The sequence below is a fragment of the Leptonotus elevatus genome, chromosome 1 (genome assembly GCF_054856555.1).
Source record: "Leptonotus elevatus isolate MCC_2025b chromosome 1, RoL_Lele_1.0, whole genome shotgun sequence".
NCBI classification, from domain to species: Eukaryota; Metazoa; Chordata; class Actinopteri; order Syngnathiformes; family Syngnathidae; genus Leptonotus; species Leptonotus elevatus.
This window is the reverse complement of record NC_141239.1, coordinates 35,038,983-35,055,726: the sequence shown is the minus strand read 5'-3', so window position 1 is coordinate 35,055,726 and position 16,744 is coordinate 35,038,983. Positions and strand designations below refer to the sequence as shown.

The 16,744-nt window shown below is 38.3% G+C and overlaps 1 protein-coding gene across 3 annotated transcripts in view; it reads right to left on the bottom strand.

Annotated features, from left to right (window-relative positions):
• The window catches only part of map4l (microtubule associated protein 4 like), a 76,637-nt gene extending 67,152 nt beyond the window's left edge, over positions 1–9,485 (bottom strand). For all 3 annotated transcript variants that reach the window (XM_086094763.1, XM_086094771.1, XM_086094780.1), the window contains exon 1: positions 9,331–9,485. The gene's annotated coding sequence lies outside the window, so the exon portion shown is untranslated. The remainder of the gene's footprint in view (positions 1–9,330) is intronic.
• Between the last annotated feature and the right edge of the window lie 7,259 nt (positions 9,486–16,744).

Sequence of the window (16,744 nt, the reverse complement as noted above, 5' to 3'; positions counted from 1 at the left end):
TACTCACAATAAAACAACTATTAATTATTTTTAGCGGGAAATGAAGAAAAATTATATATATATATATATATATATATATATATAGAGAGAGAGATATATATATATATATCTCTATATATATATATATATATATATATATATATATATATATATATATATATATATATAGATATAGAGATATAGAGATATAGAGATATAGAGAGAGAGAGATATAGAGATATAGAGAGAGAGAGAATTGTGCGCTGTAATATCGCGATATACTGCCGAATTGATTTTTTCTAACACCCCTAATATATATATATATATATATATATATATATATATATATATATATATATATATATATATATATATATATATATATATATATATATCACTGAGGATAATAAAAGTAACTAATAATTAATCACTCCATAATAATAATATAAATAAACCATGTTATATATTTAAAAGCAGACTTCGAAGCTAATGGCCCTACACTGCAAATGATGGCTTCTTCTTGCCTTTCTGTCTCCTTGCGTTGTTTGCTGTTGATTCCTATAATTAGTCCTTTGACTCTGACATTGAAAGCAACAAATGGAAATACAAGGACAAAAGGCACACCACAACTTTTCCCCTTTCTAACTGAGTGCATTAAATGTGTTCATCAAGACCGTGCATGGCTGTCCAGCAGTCAGTTACCAGGGTGACTCAGCATCTCGTCAATGTGTCCTTCTTGACAGGCACAAGCTCTGGCACGCGCGAAAGCTTGTGACTCGAAAGAGCAGAAATCTTGATTACAGCAGACAACACACTGTCACCTTAAGTGCACACACAACACACACAAAGACACACAGATTGTACACGCATCGCATCGTCAGGGAATGAGAATGATGCAGATATTTCATTCAACCTGCCTGACGATTGAATGTTTTTGTTTTTTTTAAAGTTATGTGAGCAGTATGTGTATGCATTTTACAATTACAATGTGTTTGCACAGTGAGCTTTTTCAAACTCCTTAACTGCCATCCCTTCCAGTTACAACAATTTGGCATCCTTGAGTCGTCAATGGCAGTGAATGAGTGAATGGGCTAACACAATTTATTTTTTCTTCTTTTTAAACATAGGAATGTAGCCAAGTTCCACAGTCAACTACTACTGACAAGTCCGAACATCCGAGTATTTCAGATACAAACCCAATTCCCCAAAAAGTTGGTGCACTATACAAATTGTGAATAAAAACTGAATGCAATTATGTGGAAGTGAGAGAATGTATTATTTTAAGGGAAAACTATGTTGATTTTAAATTCCATGGTGTCAACAAAATGTGTTCCATTTTCACCACTGTGAGGCATCCATCCCCTCTTCTTCTTACAACAGTCTGCAAACGACTCGAGATCGAGGAGACCAGTTTCTCAAGTTTAGAAATAGCAATGCTGTCCCATTCTTGTCTAACAGGCGTCTCTCTAACTGTTCAACTGTCTTGGGCTTTCTTTGTTGCACCTTCCCCTTTATGATGCGCCAAATGTGCTCTAAAAGTGAAAGAAGTGGTCTGCAGGCTGGCCATTTCAATACCCGCATCCTTTTCCTACGCAGCCATGATGTTGTAATTGGTGCTGCATGTGGTCTGGCATTATCGTGTTGGGAAATGCAAGATCTTCTCTGAAAGTGATGATGCCTGGATGGGAGCAGATGTTGTTCTCCAATCTGAATTTACCTTTCTGCATTGACGATGCCTTTCCAGATGTGGAAGCTGCCCATGCCACACGCACTCATGCAACCCTATACCATCACAGATGCAGGCTTATAAACGGAGTGCTGATAACAACTTGGGTTGTCCTTGTCCTCTTTAGTCAGTATGATATAGCGCCCCAGTTTTCCACACAGAACTTCCAATCGTGATTCGTCTGACCACAATACAGGTTTCCACTTTGCCATATTCCATTTTAAATAACCCCTGGTCCAGAGAAACACCTGTGCTTCTTGGTCTGCTTTAAAAAATGGCTTCTTCTTTGTACTGTGGAGTTTCATTTGGCAACGGCGGCTGGCACGGTGGATTGTGTTCACCCACAATGTTTTCTTGAAGTATTGCTGAGCCCTTTCTGTGATTTCCCTTACAGTAAGCATTCGTGTTTGCGGTGCAGTGCCGTTTAAGGGCCCGAAGATCATGGTATGATTTTTCGGCCTTCACCCTTACACACAGAGATTGTTCCAGATTCTCTCAATCTTTGGATGATGTTATGCACTGTAGATGATGATTACTTCAACCTTTTTTGCAATTTTTCGCTGGTAAACACCTTTCTGATATTTCTCCACTATCTTTCTGCGCAACATCGGAGGAATTGGTGATTCTCTACCCATCTTCGCTTCTGAGAGACACTGCCACTCCGAGAAGCTCTTTTTATACTCCAATCAAGTTGCCAATGGACCTCATTAGTGGTAACTGCTCTTCCAGCTGTTTTGTTTTTTTACAAGTGCAATTGACTTAGCCTCTTATTGCTACCTGTCCCAACTTTTTTTGAGATTTGTTGGCACCATGAAATTTACAATCAACATATTTTTCCCATAAAATGATAAATGTTCTCAGTTTAAACTTTTGACCTGTCATCTATGTTCTATTCTGAACAAAATATTGAAATTTGGCACTTCCACATAATTGCATTCAGTTGTTATTCACAATTTGTATGTGTCCCAACTTTTTGGAATTGGGTTTGTATTTCCATACGTTGGTTGACAATCTCGAATGTGAAATGCTATCTTGGTTCTACAGCTCTAAACAAAGCAATGTCACTCATCATTATCCAAGCTTTTATGCTCTGTGCCGACCCGACAGCTATTGGAGGCTGGCTGCCATTCACCTTGCCTCGGTCACACATTGTAACAATGGTGCGATACCGCTAGAAAGCTTAGTTTGTGTAGTCCGGCGAGTGGCGACCGCAGTGGATTGTAGGACTACATTCACCATGATTCTTAGAAGCGAAAGCAGGAAGTAGCTTGCTACCGATTAGAGGTGGATGCGAATGAGAACACAAACGTGAATTTGGAAGTAAATACGAAGGAATTTAAAAGTTAAATACACTTCTAATGGGTTTATCACATGGGGAAAAAACGGGACGCCGGGACGAGACCTACGTAATATCAGGACAAAGCAATGAGGTCGGCAAAATCCGCCATGACGCGGCACCCAAGGCTCAAACAGAACTGTCGAGGCCAAACCAGGACGTCTGGTCACCCTAATTTAGCAGAAAAAGTGGATTACCAGGTTACCAGTACACCTGTGGTTAAAAATAATACACATTTTAATATCAACATTTTCTAAAAAGAAGAAGCACTTTTCTCTTGTCGGGGGTCACCACAGCAAGTCGCTCGCTATTTTTGGCATAAATCTTACAGCGGACGCACTTAGTTTCTGATACAACCCTCCCCAGTCCAATCTTCAACCCAATATGGGTCAAAAATAATGAGTAACCTTGACTAAAAGTAACCCATTTTGCTAAAAATTTCCAGGAAACAGTCCAGCGTGTTTTAGTGTGTATTTTATATATTCACAATCATAAACTAATCAGCCTTTATTTTTGTAGCTTGGTGATTTATTTTTCCAGACAGCAGTCCTTCACATTGCCTGTCCCTGAAACCAGCTATAAAGAATATCTTAGACAGCCTATTATTCTGGTACTAGCTACCTACCCTGTCTCAAGGCTTTGAGGGGCAAGGATTGTGTCTGTAAATCTTGCTGGTTTAACTCTATGTCTCATGGAAAAATGGAATTGATTGGGCAAACTTGAGGAAGTTTAAGTATGGATACATTGAAAATTGAATATGGCGGGACAATCAAGACCCAAATAGCAACACTCTGTCACAGTCCTCCATCTATCTCATACCGCGGTGAGTTGCAATGGGCTATCAGTTCATTATAGCACTACAGTCATACTAATAATAATGTACTAAAACTTTTGACTTTTGGTATTGTTACACTGTAAAAATAATTTTCTATTTAGAGTTGATATTATATGTAGGGGTGGGAACTTCTGGGTACCTCATGATATGATACGATGTGCGATACAAGGCTCACGATAACGATTATCTCACGATATGACGATACCGCGATTATCGATATATTGGTCAGGTAATAAATCCACGATAATCTACGATAAAACTACTCAAGACATAAATTTATATTTCTTTTTGTACCATCACTGGAACAAAATAATCAAACTGGGGTCTTCTTTACAGTGAGTACTTTAGTGTATTTTTTTTTAAACAAATACAAATTCTTAACAGAGACCACTTTCTGTGAACAAATTTGTGTCTTTCTTAAACGCCATTGTCATGCAACATGTCAGTCAGTTACATGGTGAATGGTTTCATTTTATAAACTGTGACGATTTTTTGTGTAACATTGCAAAAGTAAATAAATAAAATTACTTAATTAAATCCAATTAAATCAATATTAACTTATTCACTGCCGGCTATAGATGTCAAAAATTCACTTTATTTCTATAAATAAAATAAAAAAATCCTGTTTTGTTAACAAAAGTATGAAAATCTAGAAGAAATGTTTTATTGTACATTTAGAACAGATATATAATTTGTGATTAATCGTGAGTAAATTAGAGAAGTCATCCGTGATGACGTCATGATTAAAAAAATAATTAAAGATTAAAAAATTAAAAATATTTTTTTAAATAGAAAAGATTATTGAAAATTCAAAAAATATTTTAAAATGTTTTAAAGAAAAGATTATTGAAAATTTGAAAAAAATTATTAATATTTTTTTAAATAAAAAGATCATTAAAAAATATTTAAAAAAAAAAATTTAAATAGGAAAGATTCTTACAAAATTAGGGGCGTCAGGCGATTCAAATTTGTAATCGTAAATAATTAGATAATTTCACTAGTTAACTCACGATTAATCACAAATTTTATATCTGTTCTAAATTTTCATATTGTTAACAAAAGTGGGGAAAAAATTTAAACTAATGGAAATAGTTAAAATGATTTTTGACGTCTATAATAAGTGAATGAGTTATTATTGCTCAGAAATTGTGTGCTTCAAAAAGTCGAATCATAAAATATGTTTTAAAATGTTACGCATGCAAAACTGAGTCAGTTGCTGGACAGATAATAAATGTCTTACACAAGTAAAAGTAAGCTCATGAGTCTTCTTCGCCTGAAGACTTCCATAGATTTCCTCGCCACTTTTATGAGGTGCTCCCCCTAGCGGCCTGCCAAGTAATTGCTCAATAAGTAATGAACAATGGAGCCATTATAGTGGCTGTATATTAACTACAAATATTGCGATACTTGCGTAGGCGTATCAATAATCTATCAGGAGACAAAAAAGGAGTGTGACGATTGTATGTGTACATTATTATTCATACTGTATGTATTCCTTCACTATTCAAACCCAAAATTATTACATTAAATTGCAAACAGATTGAATAACAGCAAGTCACTTGCAATCACTGATCATAAAATAAATTCAATATGTACATTACAGTATAGATAGCTACTCTGCTGTTTTGGTTATTTATAATACTCTAGCTGTATGTTTTGTTTGTTAAAAAATATAATAATAAACAATCAGGAATGACTGAATTGTGTTTAATTGTGATCTTCACACTCCTCTTTCCTGGAGGAGGGGGCCGCCTAATTCTAAGGAAAATGGTGAATAAGAATCATCAGGTTTTTTCATACTATCACTGTCTGGAACGACACACTAAGCGATAATAACTGCACGTTCCGACGATGAGGATGTGCAATCTTGTGTTTTTACCAACTAAAAATTGTCTTTTGAGGACAATACGGCTTTTTGATGTCATCCTTGTTGTACTGCCTGTCCCTGCCTGATACACGGCTGTACTGAATAAGAGGGCGCCTTTCCCATAGAAGCAACCTACTAAAATAGACAAAGCTGCTTTTGTCTTGAAAGACTAAGAGATAGACCCACTAGTGCCTTTTTATTCGCTTACCAAATACATGACTCAGACTCTATGGATGATGGGAAAAAAAAAATGTGCGCTGTACCAGCTGTACTCCATAACCCCAAGCCTAACTGCCTGCCCGCTTGACTGGTAATCTGAGAGGGATTGAATATAATCTCATCAATCCCCGAAGTACATATTATATATCATCATGTCAAAAGACATATATTTGAATATCTCTGATTAAAGTCATTATTAGAGCATGTCTTGTAGCCTATACCCCCCCCCCCCCAAATTAATGAAAAACTGAATCGCACTTACAGTACATAGCTGTCTTTTTTATCTGTATTTGTCCACTTTCATCAAAGATTGTAGTCAACAAATAAAGAAGAGAAGAGAATTTCCTGGCATTTCTCAGAACTGTTAGCTCAACATTAGCTGTAAAATGATAGTAAATGGATCTCCCCTAGCTGGAAACGTTCTCAAATTGTGTTTTCCTGACTTAAAATGTACTTCCAGAATCATATAAAGCAAAAAAACAAAAAAACATTTAACTGTAACAAAAATTACTTACAATGCATTACAGTATATTAAATTGTGTAATGATTTCATATCAACAAAACAAACTGCATGTTTAACCTAAATTATGGATGATTGTAAAAGAAAATGATGAGATTATGCAAATGCAGTTATAATGCCACCATTTCAAAGTTTTGTTTCTAAACTCTAATGAAGTTTAGGAGTCAGAAGATTCAAGTCTGATAGTTACATCAACGAAATGGTTCGTTTGGATTGGATCTTGTTTGGTGCAGTGGCAAAGTGAAAGTGTGACCTTTGTTCTCCCTTTGCTTGGGTTTTCGGCAACACTCCATTGTACATGTAACATAGCGGCATTTAATCCTGAAAAATAACGGTTTCAGAAGTTGACTTTTAGGCCCTGGTTACCAAACTACTAAGAGATGAAGAACAGAAGCAAAGAAAAGTAGTAAGAAGAAGCACGTATGGACGACATGTTTGCATTTGCACTGTGCATTGCAAACAAAGTGAATGGAAAAATGAAATACACAACTGCTTGTCGAGAATAGCACACCGACCAAAACCAACTGTCCGGATTAGGTAACCCAGCGAGCGAAGGCCGGCCCAACCCAAACAAACTGCAATAACTCTTAGCATGTGGATTTCTCAGCTAGCTAGCATCGAGATCTAATGGGAATCGCAGGACATGTTGATAATTATCGACACTTCGAACACACCGTTAACAACCAATCACTGCTCAGCTTCAGAAAACAGGTGAGCTGTGATTGGTCATTGCCTGAGCAACATTGATGTCATCTTCATTCGACAGCAAATGCAGTTGATCTCGTCGGCTTTTCCTGACTTTTTTTTTTCTATCAGAAGACTGAAGGTTTTGTGCTAACACTGATTACTATTTCAAACTGTTTGGAATTCCCTCTACCCTGACTAAGGCCCCAGTTTCAGTTGAAGAAAAACCAACACCATTAAAGGTATTGTGCCGTTCGGCGATTCAGTGGGATTGTGTTTGCGCCAAACATACCTTCTGTATTGATATCCCAAAAATTCAACCTTGATTACACTAGACTGTACCCCATTTTTCCACATGTGAATGGGAACTTCAAGTCTGTTTTTTTGCAAGCCAGGCTTTTCTTTGTAGGATAAGGCCTCTTCTGCCTTGTCACCCTATCCTGTAGCCGAGACTTTTGTAGAAGATGGGAGATTGTTGTCACATATGCTAAACAGCCAGTACTTGCCATAAATTCCTGCAGCTCCTTAAATATTGCTGTTTGCCTCTTAGCAGCATTCCGAACTAGTTTTCTTCTCACCTTTTTTATTATATGTTGATGGGACATCAGTTTTTGGGGGATGTCACTGTCTTAACTGCATACATAGTTATATATAGTATAGTTAATGCCTTAAAAATGCATCCTTTTCTTGATTGAGGCTGTTGAACATTACGAATCCTCTGATGCTGAGGAAATTGCATATCATGGTTTGTCTAATAGAGCAAATTGCAACATCTGAATTTTATATGGGGTAATAAGAGGGACTTTTAATCAATGTGACAAGTGGCTCCCATCATTGTAGAATTTTCTACAACAACAAAAACCCGAATAAGCATTTCAAATTTCTCCAAAATCCTCCATAATAAACGGATACAATAGTTTTTTTTATGATTCTTACCTATTCTCCTTTCCTTGCTGCTCTTCTTATAATTTCTTTATTCAGCTGTGCCATTTGTGTTCTTAGGGTAAATGGTGCCATTCGAAACGTCTCGTCTCTGTGAGAAATCTTGACACGTTGTTATTTTAAATGGTGGTATAACTCTGTTTAACATGAGTTTGAATGTAGTTGGCTATTTCTGAACACAAGCCACATCACCAGTTTTGAGAGGGTGTGTACACTTGTGCAACCACATGTCTCAGTTGTTGTATTTCTACTTCCCCACTTGAAACTTGAAAAAATTAAGAAGGACATTTGGCATTGCTTTTGTAAATTTCTCCAGCATCCATCCTGGAAATAATGCTCGCACCACAAGATGCACTTCCAGTCTTTAGACCAGATTATTTCATCGATGGCAATGTCTGCAATTAGATCACTCGTACCATGTCAACACGAAAACGGGGCCCAATTTTGATATCAGCTAACGTCAGTCTAGAAAGAGAGACAACTCGACAGACACGGGCACAGACAGAATAATGTGTAGGCCTATAATCCTCACAGAGAGGATACAGGATGTGAGTGCATGCCTTTGTGTGTATTGAGGGGCATCATTGTATAACAACAAGCTGTAGTCCTATGGAACATTGTACACGTTTTACCTGCTGCATAGGATAAGAAAGGGGTGTTTTATATAAGCAGGTTTTCAGCCTGCCTTTATTAGAGAGAGACCTACAGGAAATTAGATAGAAATGTAGTTAAGGATATCTTATTTCGAGATTTAATAGTTAACACATACACATCACATGTGTGTCATTTTATATTGTTTTCTTATAGCTGGTATCAACAGACATCAGAAAATCAGAAGCCTCGCGGCCTCGTCATTTTCAGCATGTGCGCGGATCATCGCGATTGCGGCATCACTGTAACAAAGAGGAACGGATTCACGGATCCCTGCAGGAGACAGACAACACCCCCACTACACGCCCACCATGCTCTGCCATTGTGGATGGGGAAGCATCGTATATACTACAATTACATATAGCTACTCCGCCATCCAATGAGCTATAAATAGGCCACATCCATACTGGTATAGCACCAGACCTGCACACTGTGTTGCCATCAATAACACCCGCATTTCATCACTCATTTCAAATGATGGTGCAGACTCCGAAGCGCTGCAGTAAAACAAGGTTTTGCCGCGATCACTTACAGTAACAGCACGATGTAAAGTGAAGATAAAATCACTCACGGTGCAGGTGTGTCTCGTTTTCTCGTAAAGTGTGTGGCTGTCAGTCAGAGGGGGGTTAAAATATCTCTCCACCTTTTTCTGCTTACAAAAAAAAAAGTGCCAGGACTCAGAAGTCAGTTCCGCCCACAATAGCCATTTTAACAAATCAGAAGCAGAGAAGAGAAAAGCCATTCGGCCCAATCTGCAGGCTCATCAGGGCGCTGTTGCCTTCAAGTACGTTCGTACAAACGACAATTTCCCAAAAGTATAGCATCCAGGAGCACAGATAATAATAATAATAATAATAATAATAATAATAATAATAAGAAGAAGAAGAAGAAGAAGAAGAAGAAGAAGAAGAAGAAGAAGAAGAAGAAGAAGAAGAAGAAGAATTCATTACATTTGGAAGCGCTTTTCAAGACCCTCAAGGACACTGAACAACAGTTAAAATAATAAAAAAAAAATTAAAAACAACAACCTACCTTCCTCTGCTTTTAATTGGCTATCCCCTGCTTACTCTTAATTTGCTTTTGGCATCGATTAATCAAATGCTCCCCCGAGCCACAATAGCGACCTAGAAATTTAGCTCAGGTGAATTAATTTGCCGTCGTACACGGAATACTTGATTGTGACGGGGGTTCGATTCCCAGGGTGGACACTGCCGGTTACACACTAACTGCATGCTATAGGTACGTTTTATAGTAGTTATAGGCTGCTACTTGATTTTAAGTACCAGTAAATTGAAACACAAGAATGGGGACAAATAGTTTAAAATTCAGCACGAGACAATTCTGAAGTCTAACCAGACAATTTTTCACAATTTCTGTTCATTGTTCACTGAATATTGTAATTTGTTTTATAATATATACTTTATGCTTGCCTCTTGATAAATACATTTTACATTATTTCAGACTGCTTGTGTTACCAAACTGTTCTTAACAAGTCATGATAATTTTATTGTGAGCAAGTACAAATGACAGATTTTTAATTATAATTAATAAAACGTTTTTCTGGACTCCTTTGAAAAAAAGGTGAACATTTATTGTATCCCCACTTCTCCATGGATCCCTACACCGCTGCCCTGCTACCCATAGTACTGAGGTGGACAGGTGGAACAGTCAGATGGATTGATGAGTAAGATCTGAGGGCGCAAACTGGAGTGGTGATGTGGAGGAGGTTAGCACACCCTGTATCTTTTTAAGTATGTTTAGCTGGCCATCAGTTATAACTCACAGAATCCAACCACAATTCATGTCCTCATACAATGTTGCCTCACCTTTTTTTGGGGGGGGGGGGGTAATCCCAAAAGACAGAAAGGACACATAGAAACATCCTATGGTGCCACACAACTATTGTTTACTCCAAAATAGAAGAAGATTAAGCCAGATGTGGTTGTACCAGTCTGCAGAATAAAAGGTTACTATACCTCTCACCGTGTGTGACATGCCCACAGATCTGTTTGTAAAATGGTATTACTATAGTCACCACTCCCTACACACAGATCAGAGATCATGCACTAGACGCGGCAGGCTCCATTTTATGTGGGGGGCCCTTGAACCTCGGTGGGGGGCCCAATTTTGTGCGAGGTGATGTGCTGTGGTGTGATATTTGACATGACCATGTCATTCAAATCATTAATCCGCACATTAACATTAAATACAAAACATCAACAGAACACAAGATATTCTGTGTGAATGTGTCTAGACAAAACATTGCAAACTATTTTATTCTAACTAAAATTTGCCCTAACCGTGGTCTAACTGATAACAACAAGTAATATATTTTAACTGAGTAACCAAGTCCTTGGTGATCTTTTTTAGGGGTGAATTTTTCTATAGGATTATCTAGGATTACGGAGGTGACATTATAATCTCTCACGACACATTCTCTCTACAGGAGGCAACACATTTTCAGGGCAAATGGACACAATATTATTATCAGTATGGTATTCATAAAACATCTGCTATCATTCTGCTCCTTATCTCTCTGTTTTCAGTACCTCAATTTTCTAAGTCATTCAAATTCCAGCATGATATTCATCTACCGTAGTATTGCACGTTTCAGTAAACATATTTGACGAATGTGACAGGATGATTCAAACAAAATGTTATTCCGTGTAATTAATTACAAATAATCAAATTAATTAATTGTTTTATGTTTATTTAGATTCTTCACTAATATGTCAAGTAGGCTATGTCTACTCAGTTCTGCAACAATTATTGTTGATGGCATGCTCTAAAAATTGATTGGTTAAAAAAATCTACCAATCTAGTAGGTTAAATTTATATTGGCTTGATTACCCAATAGATTGGTCAGACATTGACTTTTCGGGGTGGTTACGGGCATACCAATTGTATTGGTTAGCCAAACAACCAATGAAATTTGTTTCAATAAAAAGTAAATCTACATAGATCACTTGGAAATATATTTATTGTATCAATGTATTGAATTCTATATGTGTTTATCAATTACTATGTGATTACAATATATTATACTGTTTAAAAATGGAAATGTGTGTCTAGATAGATCATTCAGCGTGACCATCTCAGTGACCTAGTGGTAGAGTGTCTACCTTGAGACTGGGAGGTTGTCGGTTCCCTGGCTGGGTCATACCAAAAACTATAAAAAATGGGACACATTTGCCTCCCTGCTTGATACTTAGCATTATGAGTTAGAATTGGGGGGTTAGATCACTAAATGATTCCCGAGCGAGGCCCCTGCTGCTGCTCACCGCTCCTCCAGGGGATTGGTCAAATGCAGAGAATGAATTTCGCCCCACTTTGGTGGGTGTGACAATCAGTGGTACATTTTTTTCGGTAATCCCAAATCCTGCAGATTCCCGAAAAAATGTCGGCCTCTAACACAGATTAACCAACCTCTTAGTCAGAATGACCAATTTCTATTGGTTGGCCCAATCACCAATATATATTGGTTGAAAACATCTACCCTTCGAGAGTGGTTGTTTTTACCAAAGGCTCTGATGGACACATAACTACCATGGCCCGGTTGTTCAAAACACGGTTATATCTTTAACCACTGGTGAAGTCGCTTGAACCGACTGCTAACTTTAACGGCACTATTATCTTGTTGTTCAAAACGCTGTTAACTTTAACTGGCTGTTAACTTGCTGTTAAAGTTAACACATCTAAGGACCGCCGCTTACTTTTTAACAGTGTGGTTAACTCTGCGGTCAATAATCACAACAACAACACTGTGAATAGCGGCTAATTATTTACATTACATTTATCTAAATTTAATATAATAATTATTATTTTAATTAATTTAAATTTAAAACAGTAATTACAAATAATAATAATTACAGATATTAGATGAAAAATACACACATATTAGAAGTACGTAAAATTGTAAAGACAAAAACAAGACAAATAATTAAAAACAATTCTATCAAAATATTACACAAAAATTACAATACGTTGGACCAAAAAACTGACTGGTTAGCACATCCGCCTCCCAGTGCAGAGGACGTGAGATCGAGTCCGGGCTTCGGCCTTCCTGGGTGGAGTTTGCATATTCTCCACGTGCTTGCGTGGGTTTTCTCCGGGTGCTCCGGTTTCCTCCCACATTCTAAAGACATGCATGGCAGGTTAATTGAACACTCCAAATTGTCCATAGGTGTGATTGTGAGTGTGGATGGTTGTTCGTCTCTGTGTGCCCTGCGATTGGCTGGCAACCAGTTCAGGGTGTATCCTGCTTACTGCCCGAAGCCAGCTGGGATAGGCTCCAGCGCCCCCCGCGACCCTTGTGAGGACAAGCGGTTAAGAAGATGGATGGACCAAAAAAACGTACAAAAATATGAGAAATAAAATCAAACAAAAACATGCAATATTCTATGCTACAAAAACATTGGCAAAAATACAAAAATATAATATAATATAAAATATTCCCTGAAAATAAACACACTAGAAAAAATAATAATTATATAATAATAATAATTAAAATTAAAATATTTCACAAAAACTGAAATTGCTTCAACCATTGATTGAATAACGTTTGTTTGGTTTGTCGTTTGGATAGTATCCATTTCTTTCGCCGACCCGGAAGTAATATCTGTGCTAACCAGTGCCGTAAACGGCACGGTTAACTTTGACGGTGCCGTTAACTAACAGTGTGACTAACCATGTTTTCAACAATGCATACTTAACGGTCGGTTAGTTAACGGCGTGTTAAGAATTTAACCGGCGGTTAGGGGTTAAACAGTGGCTAAAATAAACAAGAATTTAACAACAAGATTGGTCAAATTTAACCTTTTTTTTGTGTGTGTGTACATTTGACCAATCCGTTTTTAGGGTGCAGAGCACACACTCCCTCTTTTATCAATTTATCCTGTTGGTGAAAGTGTTTGCAGCACATACTCCTCCATTTTCAAGCCAATAACTTCTCTGTATAAAAGGGCAATTAAGATTTTTTGTTAGGAAACCAATGAGCTGGCATCATTGGGAAATCATTGATAAAACACAAGCTTTTTACCTTTGAACATTTTGTGAATTTTACTATTTTGAAACAGTCTTTTAAATGTTTGTACATCTGTGTGCCACCACTGTTATCTTGTCCATGGAGATTCCTGTCTAATCCTCATCCATTCCTGTCATCCTGTCCATTACCATAGCAAACAAGAAGGGGCTCAGAGCTGATCCCTGATGTAGTCCCACCTCCAATTTGAACTCCTCCGTCACACCTACAGCACACTTCACCACTGTCTTACAGTCCTCATACATGTCCTGCACCACTTGAACATACTTCTCTGCTACTCCAGACTTCCTCATACAAAACCACAGTTCCTCTCTGGGCACCCTGTCATAAGCTTTCTCCAGATCTACAAAGACACAATGCAGCTCCTTCGGACCTTCCCTGTACTTCTCTATCAACATCCTCAAAGCAAATACTGCATCTGTGGTGCTCCTTTTTTTTGGGGGGGGGGGGGGGGGGGCATGAAACCATACTGCTGCTCACAAATGTTCACTTCTGCCCTCAGTCTAGCTTCAACTACTCTTTCCCAAAGCTTCATTGTGTGGCTCATTATCTTTATTCCTCTGTAGTTGCCACAACTTTGCACGTCTCCCTTGTTCTTAAAAATGGGCCCCAGCACACTTCTCCTCCATTCCTCAGGCATCTTCTCACTATCTAAGATCCTGTTGAACAACTTAGTCAGAAATTCTACTGCTACCTCTCCTAGACACTTCCATACCTCCACAGGTATATCATCAGGACCGAGTGCCTTTCTATACTTCATCCTCTTCAATGGCCATCTCACTTCATCCTTACTAATCTTTGCTACTTCCTGGTCCACCACAATCCTCATTCATCTACTCTTCAAAGTACTCTTTCTATCTTCCCATCACACTACTGGCATCTGTCAAGACACTTCTATTCTTATCCTTTATTACCCTAACCTGTTGCACGCCATTCCCATCTTTGTCTCTTTGCCTTGCCAACCTGTATAGGTCAGTCTCTCCCTCCTTACTGTCCCCTTGCTTGGCCTTTGCCACTTTTACTTTCACCTTATGCTGCATTTCCCTGTACTCCTGTCTACTTTCTTCAGTCCTCTCAGTGTCCCACTTCTTCTTAGCTAACCTCTCCTTATTCCACCACCAAGTCTCCTTATCTCCTTCCCTTCCAGATGACACACCAAGGACTTTCCTACCTGTCTCCCTGATCACATTTGCTGTAGTTGTCCAGTCATATGGGCACATTTACATTGTAAAATGTTGATTAATGTGCATTGTCTTTTTCAAATAAATACATTCCAAATTCAAATATCTTTCTGCTGTGTTTTCCATACATTGTAAGTGCAACACCCACTACGGTGATGTCTGTATCAACTTTATTAGTTGTGAACTTGCTGGCAGTGGATGCTTTGCTTTGCTTTGCCTGCAGCATTTGATGTTCAATGATACTGAATTTCCACTTTTTAACAGCCAGTAAGAGCTGGCTTGGCTTCACTCTGATAGCGCTAAGAGTTGTACTGATGGAACAAGAAGCAATTTTTTTTAGTCAAAAAGCCAAAGAGGGCAAGCTCTTTTTGAAAGTGGGCTGTCTTTATGTGCAGCTAAGGGCACGAGGTTTTTCTTGATGAGGGCTTGAAGATTGATGGAAGGTGTCTGCGGTCACAATGTGGTGTCATGGAGAACTGATTCGAGGGTTTATGATGTTGTAGCTTGAACTGCAGGTTGCACAGGTAACTCTCTCAGAATCATTGCAAACAGGATCCGCGTACGCTTATGCCTTTCCCAACCAGACGGCTCACGACTTCCGCTTGCTTGGTTGTTCTAGCTCATCAGGTACTGATTTCACAAATTATGCCCTTTTGAATGCTGAATGCTGCCAAGATTCTGCATTAGCAGAAGGAAATTCCCCTCCACTGACATAAAATACATTGTTTTTTGTTGTCCCCAATGTTTCCCATCACAGACCATTTTTCCATTTTGCCTTTCAGTATTGACAGTATAGGGTGATTTCCTTCTGCCTCCCCCACACTGTTTACCAGGAGTGTATTGCAAGGATGGAGCCTGAACATTCTGCCATTCCTGTCATAAAAAAAAGACTAAACAAGTGTTTTAAAAGAATGCAGTTGAGGCTTTCGTAGATTGTGAGTTCACCAAATTATTTTGAAAATATTTTATTGCCCTTGGTGACAAGTCAGGATTCACGCCCTGATTGACAATATCAGGCAGCCAGGCCTCACCTACCCTGCCACAGAATTTTCTATTAGACAGATATGAGATCACTGACACCAGTACGCTGTTTCAGATGGCTGATAAGAACATTGTGATTGACTATTCAAAGTTTAGCTGAGGGCAAGGAGAATTCAAGGATTACTGCCCAGAATCAACAGAAAGGAGAGGGTCTTCAAAGACCCCAAACACTATCTGTGCTGTTGTCTTAATTACAATTCTGGACAATTTGATTGCTATTTAATTAAGAAATGAGTTCAATAGGGTCAATGCTAGAGGGTAAATAGTTATATAGTGCTTTATAACATACAATGCTCAAAGCGCTTAACAAATCCTCACATTCATTCATTCATTCATTAATCCATCCATTGGGCAGATGCAAATTAGGGTTCAGTGCCTTACCCAAGGTTATTCTACTGCGGACAGACAGAGCTGGGATTTGAACCATGCAAAACAAACTTTCAGTCATTGTCAGACAACCCGCATTATCAACTCAGATTCAAGGTAACATGGAAATGGTTCTAAGAGTGCATAAAACAGGGTTCTGCATCAGGCAGGGTCCATGTGGTCCAAAGTGGCCCCCAAACCCAACATTTCCGTCATATAAAAACAAGATGCCACCCAGGTTGAAACTCCGAGTAGCATCTTGCTTTGTGGTCTGCCTGCGCTTATCAAACTTTACAGTGAGTTGTAAAGCATGCGTAATGACTTTATTGTTCAGCGCAGTCTGGCCGTGACTTTGC